Source organism: Cornus florida, unplaced genomic scaffold (genome assembly GCF_030987335.1).
Source record: "Cornus florida cultivar Cherokee Brave unplaced genomic scaffold, ASM3098733v1 CherokeeBrave_3.0.0_Hap2_Chr08, whole genome shotgun sequence".
Classification (NCBI taxonomy): domain Eukaryota; kingdom Viridiplantae; phylum Streptophyta; class Magnoliopsida; order Cornales; family Cornaceae; genus Cornus; species Cornus florida.
The window spans coordinates 49,303,347-49,309,654 of record NW_026775578.1 but is presented as its reverse complement, the minus strand read 5'-3'; positions in this window follow the sequence as shown (position 1 = coordinate 49,309,654).

Below are 6,308 nucleotides of genomic sequence, written 5' to 3'. Positions count from 1 at the left end.
AGGCAAGAAGTGTTAGAATTTAGATTAGTAGATGTAGAGAGTCTAAACCTACCACTCCAAAGTTTACTAGAAACATTAACTCACTGAACTATCAAATCATCTCCGTCAATATTAATTAGAAAATGCTAAACTAAAAAAATAAAAATAAAAAGTGAAATCACAAAATAAATAATAATAATAATAATCATAATAATAAATAGTAATAATAAATACATTTACACAATATGCTATTATGCGTTCCCGCCCTGCTAATCAACATGGATTGGGCTGCAAACGATATGTTTTTTTTTTTATAAATGATTTGCACGCAAGTGAATCTGCACTGCATGTACATCAATACAATGAACGTTGCTTTGAGTAATTGTAGAAAAATATTTAGAAAGAGAAACATAGGCTCCATTTGGCAAAGAGCTTTTGATTTCTTATAAAGCAGAAGTAATGTTTTTATTCTTTATTTTTATTTTTTTTAGTTACAGTAATATTTTTTTGTTAGTTTTAATTGTGGACTTTTTTTTTTTTTTTTTTTGCCCTTTACTGAAACAAGGGTAAAATTATGTCTAATTTAACAAATGTTACCAACCGTACTAGTATTTTAAATGTGTTTATATATAGAGAGAGAGAGAGAGAATGTTTATCATCTTTGCATTAATTAGCAAAAGAAATGATGACATTAATGGTCAACCGTGGAGATTAAAGTCCTTTACATTAAGGAGAACTTATAATGTAAATATTTCTTGACACAGCATGGGTCACTTCAATCAAAATTGAAGTACATAGTATTTCTTTGTTCATTCTTGTACAAGCAGCAATACATATTATGAAATAGATTTCCCGCTGTATATCACGAAGGTATTGCGTTTTTGTTTTCCTTTTCAAAACTTACTATGACCCGTTCTTGTAGGCCCTACCTACCACAGTCACTTTCTCAAACAAACAAAACAAAATTATCCCTCATCGCCATTAAATAAATACCTAAGCAACAAACTCCATTCCATTGGGACACATTTTATCAATCCCTCCATCGCCAATAATTTCATGAAGTAATCCATGAAGATGGATCAAGGAAATGTATTCTTTTTTCTGTTTTTGACACGAAATATAGTCGTTACTTCCAGTTTTTTATTCTAAAAATTATTTTAAAATGAAAATAAAATTACAATTTTTTTGGTCACGGTATATCAATTTCTACTACAAAGTAAAATACCCAAACAATAAGACGGGTTGTGCACTTGTGTTCGAAGCACCCATATACTCTAATCTCCTTAACACGACATGGACACAATGTCTTAACCACCCCCAAAAAAAAAAAAAAAAAAAAAGAAAATATATTTACACAATGTACTATTATGAGTTCGAACCTTGCTAATCAACATGGGATGGACCCTTAAGAGTATAGCGGCGTTGACAATAATTCGGGAGGTAAGTTCTTGAGGTTTTGCTTTTGAACTGCATTACTAACTTGAATGGTGCGTATGTTATAGGACCGATACACACGTCTTAAAAAAAAAAAAATCAACATGGAATGGGCTGCAAAAGCTATGATTTGTCAAAATGAGATGCACCCAATTGAATATTACTTTACATATACATCAAAACAAAAAGATTTAAAACCTGCATTTCTTCCACACAAGGCATACATTTGCTTCAGTTCTTCTAAGCATGTTAAGAACAGTCCATCTCTAGATCACGCCAATGAACCACATCTTGCTTGCTTGCTTCTTCCCAGTGTATGCTGAGGATAATTTACGCACGTCATTGTCACGTATAGAATACAAACAAATTGATGACTATAACCTATATTGTAGAAATTCCATATATTGTTAGATATATGAATATTGGGTGGGGTCCACTTGTAATAAACATATTTTGCAGCTTGTTGAAGAAGCTATTTGTTATCCACTCGTAATAAACATACGTTGAATATCAGAGCAGCTTGTTGAAGACGCTGCTTGGTGCCCACACTTTTGGATGCTATAAATTGATACAAGTGTATAAGATTGTGAAGTGAAGAAATAGAAAAGGGGCAATCTCTCTCTTTCATCTCTCACAGTTTTCTCTCTTAATATCTCACTTAATATTACTCTCTCTATATATATATACACACACGCATATATTTATTATACGTTATCAACACTAGTTCGATCTATCTGAGATTTGAAGAATAAGCTTTCTCTCCCTTTTTCTGTCCCAACTATATATCTATTTTGTGATATTAGTTTTGATAGATTGTTGGGTTGGTTTACTTTATCAAAGAACATTATATTTCTGACTCCAAAGGGTAAGAAAATTTTAATTATGAATTATAGTTCATAAAATAAAGTTATTCACTTAAATGATATATGTGTTTATACTATGGTCGGTTCTACCACCTTTATTATTTAATAATCTATTAATTATGGTTGGTCTTACCACCTTTATTATTTAATAATTTATATCCAGTTTTACCATCTTTATTGTTTAATAATTTATTCACTATAACTGGCTTTACCACATTTGTTATTTAAATAAATTATATTATGTTATTATTTCATATTTAATAATTTATTCACTATGACTGGCTTTACCACATTTGTTATTTAAATAAATCATATTATGTTATTATTTCATTTAATGCCATTTTATTTATTTATATACTATGCTAAATTATATTTTTATATTGTTGTCACATTTAGTTATTCTGAAAATGTCAAATTTGACAAAGCTGGAATTCGTGGCCCTGGATATTTCTGGCAAAAATTATTTATCTTGGATTCTGAATACTCAGATCCATTTGGATGCCATGGGCCTTGGAGATACAATTAAAGAAGACAATGATGTATCTTTACAAGATAAAGCAAATGCCATGATTTTCCTCCGGCGCCATATTAGTGAGGAACTGAAAACTAAATACCTCACTGAAAGAGATCCACTTTGTTTGTGGAACAATTTGAAAGAAAGATATGATCATAAAAAAACAGTCAACCTCCCAAAGGCCAGGGCTTATTGGCTGCAACTGAGGTTGTAAGATTTTAAAACTGTGGTTGAATATAACTCTACTCTATTCAAAATCAGCTCTACATTGAAATTATGTGGTGATACTATTACTGACGAACTTTTGCTAGAAAATACATTCACCACATTTCATGCCTCGAATATACTCTTGCAACAACAATATCGAGAAAATTTAAAAAATATTCAAAGCTGATATTATGTTTGCTTGTGGCAGAGCAAAATAATGAGCTTTTGTTGAGAAACCACCAATCCCGTCCAATTGGATTGACACCGATCCCTAAAACATATGTTGCCTCATCCCGTGGTCGTGGACGCGGACGTAGACATGGTCATGGTGGTAGAAATGGGCACAATAATGAATATGGTCGTGGTAAAAATAACTACCACAATAATGATATGATCGTGGTAGAAATCATTCTTATTACCGTGAAGGATATCAATCCTCACATTTTCGCAATAAGAGATCCACACCATATCCTCAAAGGAAAGATCATAATGAAATGAGACAAGTAAAAGGGAAGGATGTGGCTTAACCTTCCAAGGCTCATGATAATACTTGTTACCGATGTGGAATGACGGGACATTGACAAAGCATTTGTCGTACACCTAAGCATCTGGCTTACCTTTACCAAGCCTCAATGAAAAAAAAAGGGAAACAAAAGGAAATGAATTTCCTTGATCATGATGAGCCAGTTGACACCACAAATCCGAAAATAAATTTCATTAATCATGATGAGCCAGTTAACATTACAAATCTGGATGTATCAGATTTTTTTGAGGACCGTAATAAAAGGATAAACTTCCTGATTAGTGATGGAAATGTCCACACCAATTAATCTTATTTTCTTTTCATGTTCTATTTACTATGTTTTTGTTTTTTCCTTGTATTAAAGTTTTTATCTTCTAGTTTGTATTAAAGTTTATTTTGTTATAAAAGTTTCTTTTCTGATAAAGAAATTTGCATGTATAGAAATGGATCTGACTAGTTCCAAAATAAATGGAGAAGATATATGTCTTGTAGATAGTGAAACGACACATACAATTTTTCGAGATCAAAAATATTTTTCCCACTTAACTCTGACAGACGCTAGTGTAAGTACAATATCAGGTCCCACCGACTTGATTGAAGGCTCCGGACGAGTCAACATCATTTTACCACATTGAACAAGATTACAAATCAATGATGCCTTATATTCTACAAGATCTCAGAGAAATCTTTTGAGTTTTAAAGATTTGCATCGTAATGGGTATCATATTGAGACTGCAAATGAAAGAAATATGGAATATCTCTATATTACTTCCATTACCTCAGGCAAAAAGTTGATATTAGAAAAGCTCCTTGTTTTCTCTTCTGAGTTATACTATACAACCATTAGAACAATTGAGTCAAATGCTATGATACATAAAAAAAATTTGTGACCCAAAACTTTTTATACTTTGGCATGATCGACTTGGTCACCCGGGGAGTTCAATGATGCGTCAAATTATTGAAAATTCACATGGACACCCACTAAAAGATCAAAAAATCATCTTACGAAATAATCATCTATACACTGCCTGCTCACAAGGTAAGTTAATTATCAGACCATCCCCTTCAGAAGTCATTGTTGAGTCTCCTCCATTTTTACAACGAATTCACGGGGATATATGTGGGCCAATTCATCCACCCTCTGGACCATTTCGTTATTTTATGGTCTTAATTGATGCCTCAACACGATGGTCACATATTTGTCTGCTTTCTACTTGTAATATTGCATTTATTAAACGTCTTACTCAAATCATCAAATTATGGGCACACTTTCCTGATTACCCAATTAAGACAATTCGTCTTGATAATGTCGCTAAATTTTCTTCTCAAGTTTTTGATGATTATTGCACGTCAGTTGGAATTAATGTTGAACATCCTGTTGCACACACTCATACTCAAAATGGTATAGCTGAATCTTTTATTAAAAGACTTCAGCTAATTGGTCGTCCTTTACTTATGCGAAAAAAATTACCTGTTTTTGCCTGGGGTCATGCCATATTGCATGCTGCATCATTAGTTCGTATATGACCAACTGCTTATCATAAGTACTCACCATTGTAACTTGTTTTTGGTCAACAACCAAATATCTCCCACATACGAGTTTTTGGTTGTGCTGTATATGTTCCAATTGCACCACCCCAATGCACTAAAATGGGTCCTCAACGTAGATTTGGAATTTATGTTGGTTTTGATTCTCCATCTATTATTAGATTTCTTGAACCCCTGACAGGTGATGTCTTTAAAGCACGATTTGCTGACTGTCATTTTGATGAGACTGTTTTCCCACCATTAAGGGGAGAAAAGGCAAAGCAGCAACATGATCTTACTTGGAATGTTCTGGAATTGTTTCATTTTGATCCTCGCACAAATCAATGTGAACGAGAAGTTCAGAGAATCATTCACTTGCAAAATGTTGCAAATCAATTACCTGATGCATTTACTAATACAAAGAAAGTGATAAAATTACATATACCAACTGCAAATGTGCCAGCACGAATTGCTGTCCCTAAGGGACCTTCTGTCAGTAATGTAGCAAATGCATCTAAAACACGCCTGAAGCGTGGTAGACCAGTTGGTGCAAAAGACATTGTTCCTCGTAAGAGGAAATCACAAAGAAAAGTTGGCACTCCTGAAGAGACCACAAAAAGAGCAACGGATATTATTGATCAATCTGAGATAATAGTTTTTGATAAAGCAGAGGTTCTTGATGAGTCTCAGGTACCTTAAAATGATGAAATAATAAATATTGATGAGGCAAAGACAATAGATGATGATATGGCCCTTGATGAGGCACATGCCCTTGATGAAGCAAAGGTACCTGAAAATGATGAGATCTCATTAAATTATGAAATGAGATGGAATTGAAATGAAATTGTTGTCGACAACATATTCGCATATCTTGTTGCTCTTGATATTGATAATGAGGATTCGGAACCTCAAAACGTCGAAGAATGTCGACGAAAAAATGATTGGCCAAAATGGAAAGAAGCAATACAAGCAAAGCTAAATTCATTAGCTAAACGTGAAGTATTTGGACCAGTAGTCCAAACACCTGAGGGTGTTAATCCTGTTGGGTACAAATGGGTGTTTGTACGAAAGTGTAATAAGAAAAATGAAATCGTGAGATACAAAGCCCGACTGGTAGCTCAAGGTTTTTCACAGAGACCTGGTATTGATTATGAGGAAATATACTCCCCTGTGATTGATGCACCCACTTTTAGATTCATAATACATTTGGCAGTCACAGAAAGATTGCATATGCATCTAATGGACGTGGTTACAGCATATT